The following is a 20,046-nucleotide window of genomic DNA, read 5'->3' on the forward strand; positions in this document are numbered from 1 at the left end:
CTCATTGTTGTAAGTTAATTGGAGTTATTATTTTAATGAAATTAATTTGAGAAGAATTTCACATTACTAATGCAAAAGCAGACTTTACAGTAAGACCATTTTCCTACACTGGCTTAAAAGCATCAAGAATTGAGGGAATTAAGTGGTGATTGTCCTTTTTTTCCTAAAATAAATCAAAGAAACACCCTCCCCGCCCTGATTTTAATTTTGATAAAAGTGACAGCCCTCTGTTCCTCACAGCACGTAGGAATTATTTGAATACTGAGAGAGAAAATAAGAAATCATAAAGGTATTTTATTGGAAAGAGCACAGACTTTGGAATCAATATGCCTGCATTTTAATTAAGATGGTCCCTCTCTTTTAAAAAAAAGAAAAGTTTTTTTTCCACATTTATTTGACATCATGATTTCCTAGTCCTTAGTAAGTTGATACAATTTTGGGAAATAAATACTCCCTTCCCTTTTTTGTTGCTTGTGTGTTAGTAGGGGTGGGAAGAATGGAATATGAGAGAATAGGTAAAGGATATAAGAAATGGAAAGATGAAGAAAGGAAACAAGGTTGAAGAGAGAGACTAGTGTATATGTAAATGCCTTCTCCAAGTAAGCAGTGTCAACCAACAAAGTGCAAAATTGACAGCGTGGAGTGTTTTCTTCTCACATGAATTTCCTAAAGTATGAGACCACCTTAAAGATACAATAATTGTACAGCATCATGGTACAAGTTTCCCATTAGATGTCTGTATATTCTTTTTTCTTACTTTTTAAAGCTCTGTAGATGACATTATTCATGAAGCAATTTTAGTTTATTATTCAACAAATATTAATTTGATCGTATAAACCAATTATTAGTTAGCAGAAAATACTGTTAGCTGCCATGTAAAGGTCATTCTTTCTAGTAACACTTAATTCTATATTTAGAACTTCCTAACCGGAATATCTTGAAGGAAATTCCTCTTTCCACTGAGTTTACAACTCATCTGCAACCCTAAACGCAGATTAAATAACAATCACACCTTGGTTAAGTTTTTGTCTTATAGCCCCTTAGTATTATAAATCAGTGTCTTGTCCAGAGATTAACTGTAAATAAATTGTTCTTGTTTAACCTTTTTCTTCTCTCATTTCCTTGAATGTTTTTATTCAAATGATTTGGTGCTTCATAAATGACTTGAAGGCAAGTTGGCTCAGTGCAGGAGACAGCTGTCAGAGATCAGGGTGCTTGCAGATAACCCTGCATTGTGTTCATCTCAGCAGTTCTGGTCAATCCACAGGGGTGAAAAATGGATGAGATGTGATGTCTTCAAAACCAGCAGTGCCAGCACCAAGACTCTTGGCACCAAGCTTGTGAATTGCAAGAGCTGTTAGATGAGTGAGCAAACCTCTTCAGAGACACATTCTGGCATGTGTAATGTAGTGTGAGTATTTATTCCTGCTAGCACTCAACCAGTCTTGCCATTGAGAAGTTCAAAGTGGACAACACCCAAACTTCACCAATCACAGGCTTCAGTTTCTCCCATGATTGTGCAGTATATGGGGCACAGTATAAGTTCCCTATGGCAACACTGTCACAAAAATCTTCAACCTCACTCCACCCACTATACTACTTTAGCTGAATGTGTCCTCCCTCATTCAATAGGTGTTGTTTGGGTTCAAATAGTGGCACACAATTTCTTCTCTATTTAAAGCATCAAGGGCTACCACCATTTCAGCTGTCTATCTTTGAATGCAGCCCCCTGGGATATAAACCTGGAGTTTAATATTATTTTTTTTTCAAGCTCCTCAAATAACTGACATATTTCCTCGTCTCCTTTTAGTGCTAACCCCACACCCTCTCTTAGTCTCAGAGTCTCTGGAATAAAGTAGTTAGTTCTTCTTTAGCCAAATCATCAGCTTGATCTGTAAACAGCAATACTTCTATTTTTAAAGTGTCTGTATTTGCATTATATTCATTAGCATGTCACAGACGGTAAGAAATATGGAATAAGCTTTCTTCTGTATTATTTGCAGATAGTGCTGATATTCACTGCATAATGTTAAATAACTACTGGTATATTCTTCTTCTGAACTTGAGCCAGAATCTGGCCATTTTGGAGAATTTGGCTATTGTCCTCCTGGAAGCTATCATATTGAGACTTTGGAGTAAGGCTTGTCTTCAAAGGCAGAACCTCAGCCATGGTTCCAACATCACTTCCTCTGCAATCAGAGCTGCTGCTGTCGCAAGAACCATAAGTTGGCTGGTGCAGGTGAACTTTGGTAAGCGGAGATTTTTTTCACCTCCTGGATGTCAAAGCTGTCTTCAGGATTCCTATTTAAAAATGTGCTGATATATGAACAGAGTTTGCTGCAGCACAAGAAATGCCAACAGGGATGATGTACTTGTGCAGACACACCATTTTGGGCACACAGCAGGGGATGATGGTTTTTCTGTTCCTGCTGTGTTCACTGCTTTTCCTTGGACCTTTCAAAATGAATGTCCATTCTGTCCTTGTGTCCATTAAAAGTAAAGCCTTGTCACTTATCTCAAGGACTCTGAATTCCTTCAGTTCCTCAACAGGGCTCCTTAGGTGCCAAGGGGGCCTTGAACTTAGTTATCCTTGAGGTTGTGCTATGCCTTCAAAATGGGGTTTTCCATAAAAGCTAGAGATATTCTCTGCCTGCATGAGATACTCTGATGTTCTTCTCTCCACAGTTTCTCAATGGGCAGGACTTGACTCTCTTTGATAACCTTCTAGGAATAAATCAACTCCCTTCCTATAAAAATCAGATGCAGCTTCATAATCTTCTCCTCCTTCCTTTTTTAAAGCCAGCTTTATTAATTCTCCTGCTTTCTCCAATTAATCTCTTTTGGCAAACTTAGGCTTTAAACTGCCAGGAAAGAGGCTACAATTTTCCAGTTGTTGTTCTGTTTTAGTCTGTGCACTGTCAGAAGCAACGGAGGAATTGAAGAAGTGCTGAAGAATTTAAGGAAAGATTGAGACCAGAAGTTCTAATGGGAGGATTTTGATTAAAAGTCATTCCATATGTAACCCAGCAAGAGAATCCACATCACCAGTAAGAAATATCAGGTCGCTGTCCCTGGAGAAACCTTTTCTACACTCCGAAAAGCTATCAATGAGGGAATGCGAATAAGCCTCATCAGTACCAGTCAATTCAGAGCCATCATTAATTACTTCAATTAAAAAAAAAAAGACAACTTTAAGCTGCTTACTATTATTAAGAGCTGGAATATTTGCAGAGAACTGTAGCAGATCCTTAGTCCATTGTCTTCCCTCTTCAATAAGAATTTCATCAAATCGTCCAGATACTATTCCTTTAGCAAATGGAGGAAACAATATGAAGTGGTTCAAAGTAATGTTCCTTTTTGAGTTTCTGTAGTTTGGCTGTAGTAATTAGAGAGAGCTTAATGTTAAGTTGCTTGCTCCCAGTGAAAGACTGTTGGCTGGTTCACAACAAAATCAAAGCTTATCTTGAAAACCATACATTAGTCTAGGTACTTCTCAAATGCATGATAAAATAACTATGAATGTGTCATTCATGGAGATGTCATAAAACAGCGCTTTTTAGAGAACTAAATTTGGCATGTGTAACAATCCATAGAAAGGTCTGTGAAACTGCATCATTGAGTGAATGAATTCTTCGGAGCCATTTCTTCGATTCACATGCTTTTATTAACAGAATCCTAAATGGTAGGAAATCATAACCCTCTCTAATTATCTCTCATGCCACACATACCAGCTCCCACTCAAGGAGAGGAGTTGTGCCAGTGATCCATCTGCAGATTCAAGAAATGCCTCTAGAAAAATTCCATTTTGAGGAACTATAACATTTGTAAACTATTAGAATGAAGCTAAAGTGATTGAGAGTCAATACCATGCACTGATTATAGGCAGGAGTTAAAAATTGTAATGTTTGCTACAGTATTCATAAATTACAAGCCAATACATACGTTGATTCCAGTTATCATGCTTCCACGATATTTTCATGGCAAGATCTTGGCTAAAGTCGTTGAGAACTACCATGTATTATTAGGCTACCATAATCACATAGATGATGTTTTTGGAAGCTTGGTTTTGAATGTGTAGTAGAGGCTTCTTCTCTTCACTGCATGGAAGTTGCAATAAAGTATTTAAGGAAGCAACTGATTTTTAACTAGTTAATGGTGTCCAAGGCATTCAATTCCATTAACACAACTCTTGCTATCTGATTGAACAAATATATGACCAGAGGAACCTGGCATTAATACTAGAGATAAGTGTTTAAAATATCAACTACATAATAAAGTATAAAAATAAAATTAAAAAGCTATTTCCTTGGTTGATGAAGCAAGACTCACATAAGGAAAACTTAATGAAGCTAAAATTCATGTTGAAGGCTAATCCCACTCCATTCTAACACAATTCATTGGCCACATTTTTTGCATGTGATTATTTTCTCTATAATTTCAACGTTTTTATTGTTTGAATATGGAAATACTATTTAGTAAGTTAAGCCTATAATTTTGCTAGCCCTCTTATATTCTCATTTTTCTTAAAAAATTTATTATAGTAACAAATATACAACTCAAAATTGCCCAGTTTAACCATTTTCATGTATACAACTCAGTAGTATTAATACCAGTACTGTTCTACTAACACTGTCATCTATTACACTTGCTTTTCATCACCTTAAACAGAAACTCTTCCCCCATTAAGCTATTACTCACTGTTCTCGCCTCCCCTTTGGTCCTTGGTAAACTTTTTAAAATAATGTTAATTGATATATGTTATATAGTCACTTTCTATGTAATCATCCAAACTGTACAATGTTTTACAATATCATCATATAGCTGTGCATTTATCATCACAATCGACTTTTCTTTTTTTGTGAAAAATAACATATATACAAAAAACCCCAATAAATTTCAAATGACATTTTAACAATTAGTTATAGACCAGATTTCAGAGTTTTGTATGGGTTACGACCCCAGAATTTTAGGTTTTTACTTCCAGCTGCTCTAAGATACTGGAGCTAAAAGAAATATCAATATAATGGTTCAACAATCATACCCATTTGTTAAACCCTCCCTTCTTTGTATAACATCACCATCGCCTTTGATCCTTCTCTCATGCTATAGAGGTATTTGAGCTATATCCATTCTAAGTTTTTCATGTTGGAAGGGGCTGTCGATTATATGGGATGGGGGATGGAACTAGTCGATGTTCTGGTAAGGTTGGCTCCTTGGCATTTCAGGACTTATCTGGTTTAGGGACTCACTGGAGGCTGTAAGAATCTGGAAATTACCCTAGTGCATGGAACCTGTGTAGAATCTTGTATATTGCCGTAGGTGTTCTTTAGGATTGGTAGGAATGGTTTTGGTTGGAATTTGGCAAGTTATAATATGTAGCAATGCCTAAATGAAGCTTGCATAAAAGTGACCTCCAGAGTAGCCTCCTGACTCTACTTGAACTCTCTTAGTCACTGAAACCTTGTTTGTTACACTTCTTTTCCCCCTTTTGGTCAGGATGGCATTGATGATCCCATGGTGTCAGGGCCAGGCTCATCCCTGGGGGTCATCTTCCACACCACCAAGGAGAATTTTACCCCAGATGTCATGTCCCACTTAGTGGGGAGGGTAATGATTTCACTTGCAGAGTTTGGCTTGGAGCAAGAGAGGCCACAACTGAGGAACAAAAGAGGTCCTCTGGAGACAACTCTTAGGCATACCAAAGGTAGACTAAGCTTCTCTACTACATACATAAGCTTCACAAGAGTAAGCATTGGCTACATTTTAATCTTTGCACCTCCCATATGTACAAGAAAAAAATAATAATTAACAATCTTTTTATATTACCACACAAAATCTTGATTCATTTCCCTATAGCTGGCTCTGCTTCATACAGCTATGAAGTCATCATGAAGTCACTATATTATTAAAGCATTTTTTCCAATATGAAAAAATTATATGTCCTCATTGTGGAAACATTGGGAAAAAACCCTGAAAAGTGTAAAGGAAATAGAAATCACCCATAAGCCAATCATCTAGTGATATCCAATATTGCATTTGCACATATTTTCTTTTCAATCCTTTTCTTTTCTATGTGTGCATGTTTTCCTTTATGGGATTGAGATCATGCTATGTATCTCTTTCTCACTTTGTAATATTAGCACCATTTTCCATTGTCATTAAATTTTCTTTAATAACATGATTTATAATAGCTATAGACTATTTTATGTGTAAATATACCACAATTTACTAAAAATTTCCCTATCTTTAAATTTTGTCTATTACAAATATTGTTACAGTGAATAAGGCTGAACATAAACTTATGTTTATAATTTGATGATTTATAAAAGAAATATTTCTAAAAGTAGAATTATTAGTCTAAAGATATGAATGTTATAAGGGTTTTGATTAAAGAGTTATGGTAGTTAGGTTCAGGTGTCAACTTGGCCAGGTGAAGGTGCCTAGTTCTGTTGCTGCGGACATGAGCCAATGGCACGTGAAGCTCACTTGTTGCTGATTACATCTGCGGTTGGCTAGGAGGTGTGCCTGCTGCAATGAATTATGTTTTATTTAATTGGCTGGATGCTTAAATGAGAGAGCTCAACATAATACAGCCCAAGCAGCTCAGCATACCTCATCTTAGAACACCTCATCTCAGCACTCACAGCTCAGTTCAGGCCTTTGAAAATGCAGAAAGGAATCACCCTGGGGAAATTTGTTGGAACCCAAAGGACTGGAGAGAAGGCCAATAGAGATCACCCTTTGCCTTCCCATGTAAGAAAGAACCTCAGTTGAAAGTTAACTGCCTTTCCTCTGATGAACTATACATTTTTAACTAAATAAATCCCCTTTTATTAAAATCCAATCCATCTCTGGTGTGTTGCATTCTGTCAGCTTTGACTTAATCCATGCATTCATTTGTAGATACATTCAACAAACATTACCATCTATTCAGTTCTGGATACTCTGCTTAGTGCTAACTGAAAGGTTTAGGAGGCGAAAGGGTAAGAAAGAAGGAAGATAGACCAGGAAATTTAAAGTGGGCGGGTTTATTTCTGCGCTCCCGGGCAGAGCTCACTGAACCCAAGATGGAGAGAGAAGTGAGTCCGCACGCGGGCTTTGGCACGGGCAGCTTTTAAGGATGGAGGTCAGGTGACGTCGGGGTGGGGCGGTTCCTTACTTCCTGAAGACATATTGGGAGGGGCGACACAGCCTCCGCAGCTCAAGTTGCAGTGCCCTTCCCTGTTCCCCCGACCTAACACTAATATAAGATTAGGTAAGACAAAATGAAACAATTATATTGCAAAGAGTTTAGCGTGATGTTTGTACTAAATAAATAACATTGTATTTTTATAAAGATTATAAATAATCTTGAATCGTAATTAGTGACACTGTGAATTAAAAATTATTCATCTATGTTGTGTTAGTTTGCTAACTGCAGGAATGTGATATACAAGAACTGGAATGGCTTTTGCAAAAGGAGAATTTAATAAGTTGCAAGTTTACAGTTCTAATGAAAGTGAAAGTATCCAAATTAAGGCACCAACAAGAGGTTACCTTCACTCAAGAAAGGCCAATGGGTTTAGAACACCTCAGTCAGCTGGGAAGTGTCATGGCTGACATCTGATAGTCCTTTGCTCCTGGGCTCTGTTGCTTTAAGCCTCTGTACCTGTGAGGGCCTCACTTTGCTTCTCCAGGCCTAGCTTTCATCTCTTGGCTGCCCTTGGCTCTCTCCAGATTCTGGTGTGCTTAACATACCATGGTGATATCTGCTGGGGTCCAGCATCTCCAAACATTCATGTCTCTGTGTCAGCTCTGCTCTGAAGTTTCTGTCAACTCTGAGGCTTCTCTCCAAAATGTTTACTCTTTTAAAGGATTCCAGTAAACTAATCAAGACCCACCTGGAATGGGTGGAGTCACAATCTCCATCTAATCAAAAGACCGTTACAGTGGTTCAGTGGTAGAATGCTCACCTTCCATGTGGGAGACCTGGGTTCAATTCCTGGACTATGCACCCCCCCAAAAAAAGAAAAACCATTACCCACAATTGGGTGTGTCCCATCTTCCTGGAGATAATCTAATTAAAAGATTCCAATTTACAGTATTGAATCAAGATCAAAGAAAATTTTGTCCTCACAAGATTGGATTAGGATTAAAACATGGATTTTCTGGGGTACATAATACTTTCAAACTGGCACATATGTCAAAGCTGATTTCAGAATGAACTTCGACCTGGCTGGGATGTTGTATTAGATCCAGCAGCGTTATTCCCAAATTTTATAGTTTGCTCTTGCATTTATTAAAGATGATATCGTTAGCTGGGAACTAGGGTCCCACCCAAAATGAAATAAAGGACCGCAGAAGTTTATCATCATATAGATATGGAGCTTGTCTCTAAAGTCTCTCTTGACTCTTTTATATGGTCTTCTTTGTCATATGTTTCCTCAGGCTAATGATATATGTTATATAGTCACTTTCTATGTAATCATCCAAACTGTACAATGTTTTACAATATCATCATATAGCTGTGCATTTATCATCACAATCGACTTTTCTTTTTTTGTGAAAAATAACATATATACAAAAAACCCCAATAAATTTCAAATGACATTTTAACAATTAGTTGTAGACCAGATTTCAGAGTTTTGTATGGGTTACAACCCCAGAATTTTAGGTTTTTACTTCCAGCTGCTCTAAGATACTGGAGCTAAAAGAAATATCAATATAATGGTTCAACAATCATACCCATTTGTTAAACCCTCCCTTCTTTGTATAACACCACCATCGCCTGTTGTCTTTTGCCTCTGAACTTTCAACATATGCTATCAATTGCTTTGATTGATGTTCTGGTTGTCCTTTTTGAAGAGAACAAGATCTTCTGCCAAGTTAAGCAAGGCCCTTCTTTCCTCCATGATGACTCCTCAGTGCTTGGAATGCCCTCATGCTAATATCCAAGAATCCTTTTCATTAGAAACATTTTGATTAGAGATTTTGGATTTCTACTCTTTTGTTTTTTTACCCAATTTTCTAATTGTGTATTATATTGGTCATATTTATAAGATTTTGAATATTTTTCTACATAACTAATGTTTTTATGCTGAAATAATCTTTGCTTATAGCTACCGTTATTAAAAAACAGGGCTTCCCAAATAATTTATTTATTCATACCTTTTCCTCAAGTTATTTATAATTTAAAACATTAACATCATTTCTGAGGTCATGCTTCCTGAGTTATTGACATGCATGATCTCATTGTATCACCATAATAGCTCCTGCTGGACCCTGAGTTTCAGATAGCAAGCTCAGATAAGACCCAAACATGTATCTGAGACTCTTTAAACCAGTGTATTTCACAACTTTATGGTTACTGCAATTAATTCTGTTCAGTTCCAACTAAGGGGAAAGGTATTTGCCAATTCTAAATCTGTTGCAGTTTATCAACATTGATTGCTGTTGATGCTGTTTCTGAGGTCAAGTTTTCATCGATCACTAAGTGACATTCCTAGTCAAGTGATTTCAATTTAGGGATTTCCCTGCAGGAGACATTTTCCCATTTTCAATTCCTTGACATAGTTTTTTAGGATCCTGATGTTGGACAAACTAGAGAAAGAACTCATGCAAAGACTTCATGATACATTATACTGTTTCACTAGATTAGGTAGCAGTGAAAAAACAAAAATAACACCGTAGCTCAATCCAGTTCTTCAAGCTAATCAATTTATATGATAAGCTGTCTATAATTCCTGTTAGAACAACACGAGGTATAAGGGAGGAGTCACAGATGTGCAAAAACATACTAGAGATGGGTTTGTGACTTTTATTTTTATTTTGTTTTTTCCTGACTACTCCAAAGCCAACAGCAACATGGAGATATTCTTGAGAAGATAATTAATTTTTCTGTCTTTTTTTTCTACAATTCTTACATAAAGAACAAAGTGTACTCCTAACAACCACCTGATCAGCATTATGGAATCTGAATAAAAAAAACTTTCCAAATTGGAATTTCAGAATCTGAACCATGCAGTACATAAGTAAACAGTTTTAAGTACAAACTTCACCAAGGGCACAGGGTACAAAGAAAAAACAGATCAATGATTTCAAAGATGCCACACAAATTGAAGCACAATTCAGACTAAGATTGGAAAAATACCCCTACATGTCCTATTTTGAAATCATGTTTAATGCTTAATGTGTCACATAGTGTTAAATTAGTACTTAGGTATATGGACAGTACAAATGGCAATGGAATAACTAAAACACTCAGCAAGAAGCATACTTTTGAATGAATTAGGTCATTGAAGGTTATTAAAACTTGCACTGTGTAAGGCTGATGTAGTGTTAGGGTAAACATTTAAAACACTTGTTGCCCAAACATATTTTGGAGCCCACATCAAACAAAATTGGCATTTCAAAGACTAGCTAGAACTAGAAATAGGTAAAGTTGATAATTATGCAAATTTAAACCTTTGATTTCCAGAGGTAGGAAAAAATTCAGTACTTGTCCCTCACCAGCCTGTTTTACTATTGACTCTTTGGCTAAGAATTCTTAATTTTATTTTTATTTTTTAAAACAAATACTCACAATCAGTTTTCATGATTTAGTTTTGGTTTAAGGTTTCTTTTTATTTTAAAGAAAAAGGAAGTGCACAATTTGGTATTTGGTGACAAAATGACTATTTATAAAATGATATGGAGAGGTAATTGAAAAGGTTTTTTTTGCCAATTGAATTAACTTCTATCTTCAAATGATTCTCCGTCAAAGATGACTGAATGGTCACCTTTGGAGTTACAAGGCAGCTATAAATTAAGTAACACTTTGTGATGAGAGGCATCTATTTAAAACACAGTGCAAGAGTAGATAATGTGCCACCTTGGAAGATGAACAAAATCCTAATATATTAGCTTAAAATAAAATAGTAAACATTACCTTAAATTCAGTGATGTTCTCTTTCCTATCCCTCTCATTCTTTCTAATTACCTCCGTCCTTCTTCGAGCATATATTGAACTGAGACTTGACTTTCATTTGAATGAATATTCCAAACTATGCCAGTTATCTATATTTTCTTTAAGAAAGCCGAAGTTTGGGCTAGTTCTGGAAAAATGAGTTCTGCTGGTAGAAAAATAGGAACTAATTTTGAAATCTGAAGTTGTGGCTACCACCGGGTCCCTGGTATCTGCCTCTGTAGGCTACAAACAAGGTTGCCTTGATTCACTTCAGAACTGTTTATGCAGTGTTCCCAAGGAAAGTACTCAAAACGGTCAAGGACATAAAGCAAATTAGAGCTAAGGCAAAGAAGGAGGCTCAGGGAGATAATCTTCAGAACAAAGAACTGTTGTACTTTTTTCAGTTCCTTACATTTGCCAATAGAAGTTAATATTTAGGTGCAACACTGTTGATGCATACCGCTGAATAATTACCTCTATAGCAAGATCCTTGCCCTCGTTCATTGGAAAGTCAACAGAAAAATCCCGACAGATATTTTGTATTTTGCAATGCAGCAAAGAAAAGATTTATTAAGGACTTTTCAAGGCAAAATGTTTGTATCATAAGCCAAGAAGACAATTCACTGGAATCTGAAGCCCAAGTTCAGATTACTGAGTAAATCTTATAAAACAGATTTCATTTTAAAAATTATTATTGCAGAATGAAAATAAGAAAGGATTTCATTGGTATGGCGGGATTTTATTTAACTTTTTCAGTGGGAAAAGTTAAATGTATACAAAAATAGAAGAGTATAATGAACTCCTATATGTCTGTCACCCACCTTCAATACTTATCAACTCATGGGTAATCTTGTTTTGTCTACACCTCATCTTCTCCCATCTTATTGTGAAGAAAATCCTAGATATTCATCAATATTCCAGTATATATGTTTTTAATTATATATGCAAAATAAAACCATCATTACACCAAAGACTAACAATAAATTAATATCATCAAAAATGCAGACAAAATTAAAACTTCCAACTATTTCATACATGTTATTCATTTTTAATAGTTTATTTGAATCAGGAACTATATAAGGTCCATATTGGCAGATGGTTAATATGTTCCTTAAGCTTCTTTTAATCTATAGGTTCCCCTATTACAGGACTGTGCTGGTTTGAAAGGATGTATGTCCTCTAGAAAAGACATGTTTTAATCTAAATTCCATTTTGTAAAGGCAGAATAATCCCTATTCAATATTGTATGTTTGACTCCCTGGAGATGTGATTAAATCAAGAGTCGTTGTTAAACTGGATTAGGTGACGACATGTCTCCACCCATTTGGGTGGGTCTTGATAAGTTTCTGGAGTCCCATAAAAGAGGAAACGTTTTGGAGAAAGGAGATTCAGAGAGAGCAGAGAGTGCTGTGGCACCATGAAGCAGAGAGTCCATCAACCAGCGCTTTGGAGATGAAGAAGGAAAACACCTCTCGAGGAGCTTCATGAAACATGAAGCCAGGAGAAGAAGCTAGCAGATGACACTGTGTTTGCCATGTGCCCTTCCAGATGAGAGAGGAACCCTGACTGTGTTCACCATGTGCCTTTCCAGATGAGAGAGAAACTCTGACTATATTCGCCATGTGCCTTTCCACTTGAGAGAGAAACCCTGAATTTCATTGGCCTTCTTGAACCAAGGTATCTTTCCCTTGATGCCTTTGATTGGACATTTCTATAGACTTGTTTTAACTGGAGCATTTTCTCGGCCTTAGAACTGTAAACTAGCAATTTATTAAATTCCCCATTTTTAAAAGCCATTCTGTTTCTGGTATATTGCATTCTGGCAGCTAGCAAACTAGAACAAGGACTTTTAAAAACAAGGTTTATTGGTTTTTCTAGAAGCAATATGAATTCACTTAAGAAAATTTAGAGTATTGAGAAGAGTGGAAAGAAGGGTAAGTCATAAAAATCATTCATATTCCTTTATATTAAAAAAATCTTTGTCTAATTGGTAGAGAAAATTTTGTAAGAGATGGCATTTTCTTGGTTTTTCTTACTCAAGGTCTTGACATCAACACTCAAATACAAACAACTAAATTTGTCTATATATTCTTTAACACAGTTTAGAAAATAACAAACGGATTTCATAAGAATGATATAATCCAGACTTTGGGTAAGAACTATATATAAGTACTATACATTTGAAATTTAACATGTGCTACAGAAAATAAATATATATCGTAAGATTCCGATATTGTGTGTGACTATGAAAGGAGCCCAGCCTGATCTGGTCTAAATTACTCTTATTCGGATTCTAATCCTCTCCTGTGTCCCTTGCTGGTCTCATCTGAGATGGATCATTTCACTATGGCAAGGTAGTTATTGTCAGCTTCTGTTTATAATGTGATTTAGAGTTCACTTCGTGAGCAGTTTATCAGACTAATAAGGAGGCCTTGAGTCCCTATAATATATTTTGCAAAATGTCTGGCACAGGGCAGTTAGCTATTTCCTGGGGGAATAGCAACAGTTAATATTTACAGGCCCAACTACATGGCTGTGAGTGACATGTGTTCTGGCTCCAACACACTTTTTGTTCCCTGCTACTTGTAATAAAGACTAGGATGTTGTGAACTACTTTTTTCATAGGAAGAGCCACTTCCTAATAGAGGTTTAAGTTAAAAACTGATTCCTCACTGGTAAAATAGATAAGATTTCCCGTGTAACATCATTAGTTCTCTATCTTCCTCATAGTGCACAAGTTCAGTGAATGTTTCTGTTTAACCCTTTCATGCCTTTATTATATATCTATACCAATCTCTCTCTATATATCTAATTTCGTATCCCTTATTTTATAATTAATATTTTAGTATTTTTATTTGAAATAATTTGATAGTAGTTTCTTTTTTATGTACAAGAAAAGAAAGAGTAAGGAAATTAAAAGCACAATTTTAAGTTTTAGAGTTCATATTTTCTATACTGAAACATCTTTAAGGAAATGTTTTTCAACTTTGAAAGGATTACAATTACTTAGGGATCTTGTTAAGATGCAGATTCTGATTCAGGATCTCTGGGCTGGGAGGGGCAAAGTCTCAGCTCCTGTATTTCTAAATCACTCCCTGGTGAGTGGTCTTAGGAAAACACTGTGGGTAACAAGACTTTAGATAAAGTCCTTTAACAACTAAACTGACTGCAATATCAGAAAAAAAAGAATTTTCTTTTGCCCGTAAGGCTGGTGTAAAAGTGTACAGAGTGTCTCTGAATTTCAGCAAGATGTTTGATAAGTTTTTTAGATTAGTTTTAGAATATTGGAGGTGGCATAATCAATAAAGCAGATGTGGGAGAAGGGGGTGGAAGGGAGGATTCATCATTGATTGACCAGAACCAAATATGTTTCATTAATGGATTGATGTCTCTATGAAAAGAGGTTTCTAGAGCCTTTTGAAAGCCTCCATCTTTGATTCTATCCAACTCAATAGTTTTAGTAATGAAGCTAAAGGTGAGGACACAGGTAAGGACATGGATGACATTCTTATACAATCTTTTGCCATACATGGATGGCAAAAGAAATAAGATGAGCTAAGAAGAAACCCAAGAAATTAAGTGATACTGGATGATAAAGTGCATTATAAACCACAAGGACTAATTCAAATAAGTTAGTGCTATTTTAAATATTTAGTTATAATGACCAAAAATAATCAAATGATTCTGTAGGACTAACTTTCCATGAAAAACATGTATCGAGGCAAATATAAGCTTCCTAATAGTTAAAACTACAGCAGGATAACCTATGTTGAAAGAGCACAGTACCAGGAATAAGGGGTCTGGGCTCTTCTAGTCCTAGCTAGGCCAATATCTAGCTGTATGACTACTAGCAAGTTATTCCCTTTCCCAGTCCTCAATTTTCTTTAGTAGCCCCCAAATTCTATAATTTGATAGGAACAAATGAAGGAGGCATATCTTCATCACAATTCATAAGAAAAAGACTGGAGAGCTTTAGTTGACAGTTGTCCAAGTGAGTCAATAAGACTGTTTTGTGCTTTTGATAAGAGGAGAATAGCAGATGTCCTCAAGAGAATATAGGTCAGAACTGTGAAGTAGGTGCCAAATAAGCTAGTGTCATATTATAGTACAAATGCTCGACATAAAGACTAAATTGAGGGTGAAGGAGAAGAGAGTCCTGCTTTAATCTGCTCTGACCCAGCCATTTCTAGAACTGTGTTTTGGCCCTGGGCACTACACTTTAAAAAAAAATGTGAAAAATCTCTTTTTAGAAGATGGCAAAAGAAATCTAGAGTCTATCATTTGAAGAAAGGCTGAAAACAATGGGAAAGTTTCACAAAAGGAAATAGACGAATTGATAGTGGCTGTGTGTGTATGGTCATTTAATTAGAGTCTAGGAACATTGTGGAGGAGATTAAAGCATTGAGTTGATGAGGTTCTTGTATTATTTATTTGTTTGTGTGAATAAGCACTGTGCTGCCATGGATCCACATAAGGGGTTTTAGAGAGAGAAAAAAATTCACAATTCCAGCCCACTCTAGTGAAGGACGAAAGTACCACACAACTAGTCAATTATCTTAGCTTATTAATTTAACCTTTAAAAATGATTAATGCTGGATAATTTTGCATAAGAAATAATTCCTGGTTTTATGGAAATTCTAGCTGAGTGATTTTGTTGCTTATTAGTTGCAACCTGTTAAACTTCAACTAAGAGCCATGAATGTAAATAGGAGGCATGTGCAGCAAAATCGCCAGGGAATGGTCCCTGAGAAGGGATTTCTGAAGACAAAAAAATATCCAAGGGCAGACCCCTTTTCTTATACATGGTAGAAAGAAGATAGTAGATACTGGAGTTGTATAAGGAAAGAGAATGAATTAGTAAAATTAGGAAACTTCATACAATTTATTCTGCTACCAAAAATCACATATTATTTCACATATAATTTTTTAAAACATTGTATTGAAAATTGTGATAATATCAAAACATGTTTACTACTTAATTACTCCTTTTTATATGACATCTATCCTGTGTTGCAGTTTTATGACTTTGGGTTAGCTACCATAAAAATATACGCTGGGGACTTCTGGTTGATCAAGAGGGAGGCATAAGATACACCAGGCTTCTGGTCCCTGTCAGAATCTTTGAATAATTAATAAAATCTGGCAGAGCCATCTTCCTCAAAACTCCTGAAAATATTAAAGGGTTGCAGTAACTGGATAAGTGTCAAGTCAAGGAAACACAGATTTAAAAAATGGTAGGAGAAGCACATGGCACTCATGCTGGCCCCTACCGGCCCCCTCCCCTTACCCCCACCCCCCTTCTCAGCACGGTATAGAACTAGCTTGTGCTCCCACTATGGATCTCTGGCCCTGTTCTGGAGGGAGCAGAATAACCCCCATGTATATACTGAGGTGCCTGTTTATGGATGTCAATCTATTGGTTGGAAGCCTGGAAGACTGAACCAGGATGTTCCTCTCTGGTTAACCCTCACAGACCTTGTCTTGCATGCAAAAACAACTTGCAGATAGAAAAAGCACTGTAAGAAACCTAAGCAGACTGATGCAAAGGAATACTGACATTAAGACATAAAGTAGAGCACCCAGGAGGGGTAAAAAGTCTACTTGTTAAGGATTAGATAGGGCATTCAGATTCCCATAAATTGGGGAATTCCTAGGACCATTAGCAAGCAAGCCCAGGACAAAACACAGTCTCAGAAAAGAAGGAAATGACTCTGTGCATTTGCCTTGAGATGATTTTCTTGGTATGAGGGCTAAACTATGAAGAAGAGCAATAGCCAATGCATAGCCAATCTGCAAAGTTCTGTGAAAGGTGTTTTTTGCATTGGTTTGTTTTTTGTTTGCTCCTTGCATGCAAGGAAATCTATATCATATCAGTAACTGGATACAAAGTTAAGGAACAGACAGGTTGGGTACTAAATCCCTTTAAAATATTAAAATGTACAGTGTGCAGAAAAAGACTATCAGACAAATAAAGAAACAGAAAACTATAGGCCATCCAAAGGAACAAGATACCAATTCAGAAACTATCAGCAAACAACACCTGACTTGAGACAAACCAGAGAAAGACTTCTTAAAAAATGATCTTCAGAATGCTCAGGAATAAAGGAAAACAGGAAGAAAGAAATAAAAAATACTAGGAAAATAATGAGTTAACAATATGAGAATATCAATTAAGACAGAAATTTTTAAAAAGACCCAAACAGAAAAATTAAAGTTGAAGACCACGATAATCGAAGTAAAAAATTCCCCGGATGGTTTCAGCAGAAGATTAGAGTTGGTAAAAGAAAGAATTAGTGAACTCAAGACAAGACAATTAAAATGATTAGGGCTGAAGAGCAGGAAAAAAAAAAGTGAATAGAACCTAAGAGACCTGTGGAACACCATCAAGTGTACCAATTTACATGTTATGGAATTCCCAGAAGGAAAAGAAACAGAAGGAGTAGAAGGAATATTTGAAGAAATAATGGCAGAAAACTATCCATATTTAAAGAAAGATATGAATATCCACATTCAACAATCTCAAAGAATCCCAAGGAGGATAAACTTGAGGAGAACCATGTCCAGACAGTAGTAAAATTTTCAAATGCCAAGGACAAGGAGAGAGTTCTGAAAGCAGAAAAAGAAAAACAATATGTTATATACAAGGGAGCCCCAACATGATTAAGTTCTGATTTCTTATCAGGAAATATGGAGGAATGAAGCAGGAAAAAATTGCAATGTGTTGAAAGAAAGCAATTGCCAAACAAGGATTTCGTGTCAGGCAAGACTGCTTTTCAAAAATGAACTAGAGGTGAACACATTCACAGAGAAACAAAACCTGAGGGGCTTTGTCACCAGTAGACAGCCCTACAAGAAATGCTAAAGGGAGTTCTTTGATTTGAAAGAAAAGGACACTAGACAATGGACTGAAGTAACATAAAGAAATGAAGAACTTGAGTAAAGATAACCACATGGGTAATTATAAATTCCACTATTATTGTATTTTATTTTTTGGTATATAACTCAACTTTTTACTTCTTGCAGATTCTAAATGCAAGTGTATAAATACAAGAATAGTAACCAGTACAACAAAAAGGAGGGGAGAGCAGTGCAGTATAGGAACAGTTTATGTGTATGCTGTTGAAGTTGGCTGATATCAAACAAAAGTGATTCTTATAAATTTAGGATGCTAAATATAAGTCCTATTGTAATCATAGGACTTATAAATCATTGTAAATGTAAGTCCTATTGTAAACAGAAAATATCTGAAAAATACATAAAGAATTATAAGTCCCATGGTAATCAAACAGAAAATATCTGAAAAATATATACAGAATGAGAAGGAACTCAAAATGTTGCACAGCAAAAAAATCAAATAAAAATTAAGTAGGTAATAACAGAAAAATTGGGGCACAAAAAAGTTTACAAATTACAAAGAACAAATAGCAAAAGGTCATAAGAAAAACTTGCATTATCAGTAGTTACTTTAAATTTACAAATGGTTTAATCTCTAGTCAAAGGAAAAGGAAAAGATGGATAGTCAAAGGAAAAGATGGATAAGAAAGAATGGATAAGAAAGATGACACAACCATATGCTGTTTATATCACCTTAAATTCAAAGATACAAGTTGATTGAACGTGAAAGCATGGAAAAATATTTCCCATTCAAATAGTAACCATCACAGTGCTGGGATAGTAAAATAGACATTAAGTCAAAAGCTGTTACAAGAAACAAAGAAGTACACTAGATATTAATAAAAGGCCAATCTACCAAGAAGAAATAACAATTGTAAAAATTTATGTATCTGTGTTGGTTTGAAACTGTTTTGTACCCCAGAAAAGGCATTTTCTTTCAATCCTGATCCAGTCTTGTGGGGCCAGGCCTAGTGTTTAGGATAGAATCTTTGATTAATCGTTTCTGTGGAGACTGACACACTAAATTGTGGGTGTGTCCTATTGATTAGATTAGTTCCATGAAGATGTGATATGTCCAATGGTGGGTGTGACCTTCTAGATTAGGTGGAGATATGACTTGACCCATTCGAGGTGGATCTTCATTAGTTTATTGGAATCCTTTAAGTGGAGAAACATTTTGAAGTTGCTTCCAGGGTTCAGAGATGCAGACATTTGCATATGAATGGAGAGCTGATAGAGAAAGCAGATGCCAATACAGGGACATTTGGAGATACAGAGCTTAGTAGAGGATGCCGTGTGCCTTCTCATGAGATACTAAGTAAGCCAGAACCCAGACTTGTGTCCCCGAACAGCTAAGTGAATGCTTGCAGAAGCTTAGAGAGGAAACCACTGGCATCAGAAGCTGGAAGCTACAGAACAAGGAACAAGGACCAGTAGATGCCAGCCACGTGCCTGCCCAAGTGACAGACATTGACCTTTCTTTAGTCAAGGTATCTTTCTCTGGACTCCTTAGTTTGTACATTTTCTTAGCCTTAAAACTGTTAACTTGTAACTTACTAAATTCCCTTTTTAAAAGCTGTTCCATTTCTGGTATATTGTATTCCGGCAGCATTTATCAAACTAAAACAGCATCTAACCACAGTGCCCCCAAATACATGAGGCAAACCCTGACAAAATTGAAGGGAGAAGTAGAGATCTTTAAAAGAATAGTTAAGGACTTCAACATGCCACTTTCATTAATGGGTAGAATCTTAGACAAAAGATCAATAAGGAAACAAAGAACTTGAATATGATAAATGAACTGGACATTATAGAATATACGGAACATTGCACCCCAAAACAGTAGGATGCATTCTTCTCAAGTGCCCATAGATCATTCTTCAGGATAGTCTAAGTTAAGTTGCAAAACAAGCCACAATAAATTTTAAAAGATTGAAATTGTACAAAGAATATTCTCTGATCACAAAGGAATGAAGCTAGAAATCAGTAACAGACAGAGAACTGGAAATTCCACAAACAAGACACTTATAAACTCAGAAACAGCCAATGAATCAAAGAAGAAATTACAAGGAAAATCAGTAAATATTTTGAGATGAATGAAATGGAAACACAGTATGTCAAACTTATGGTATGGAGCAAAGATAGTGCTCAGAGGGAAATTTATAGCCCTAACTGCTTTTATTAGAAAAGGAGAAAGAGCACACATCAAAAATCTAACTGCATTCATG

The 20,046-nt window shown here is 36.0% G+C and overlaps 1 pseudogene; it reads right to left on the reverse strand.

The window, feature by feature from the left end:
• Positions 1–1,101: 1,101 nt before the first annotated feature.
• LOC143690676 (ribosomal protein S6 kinase delta-1-like) overlaps positions 1,102–20,046 on the reverse strand; it is a 34,642-nt pseudogene continuing 15,697 nt past the window's right edge.

The sequence above is a fragment of the Tamandua tetradactyla genome, chromosome 7 (assembly GCF_023851605.1).
Source record: "Tamandua tetradactyla isolate mTamTet1 chromosome 7, mTamTet1.pri, whole genome shotgun sequence".
Classification (NCBI taxonomy): domain Eukaryota; kingdom Metazoa; phylum Chordata; class Mammalia; order Pilosa; family Myrmecophagidae; genus Tamandua; species Tamandua tetradactyla.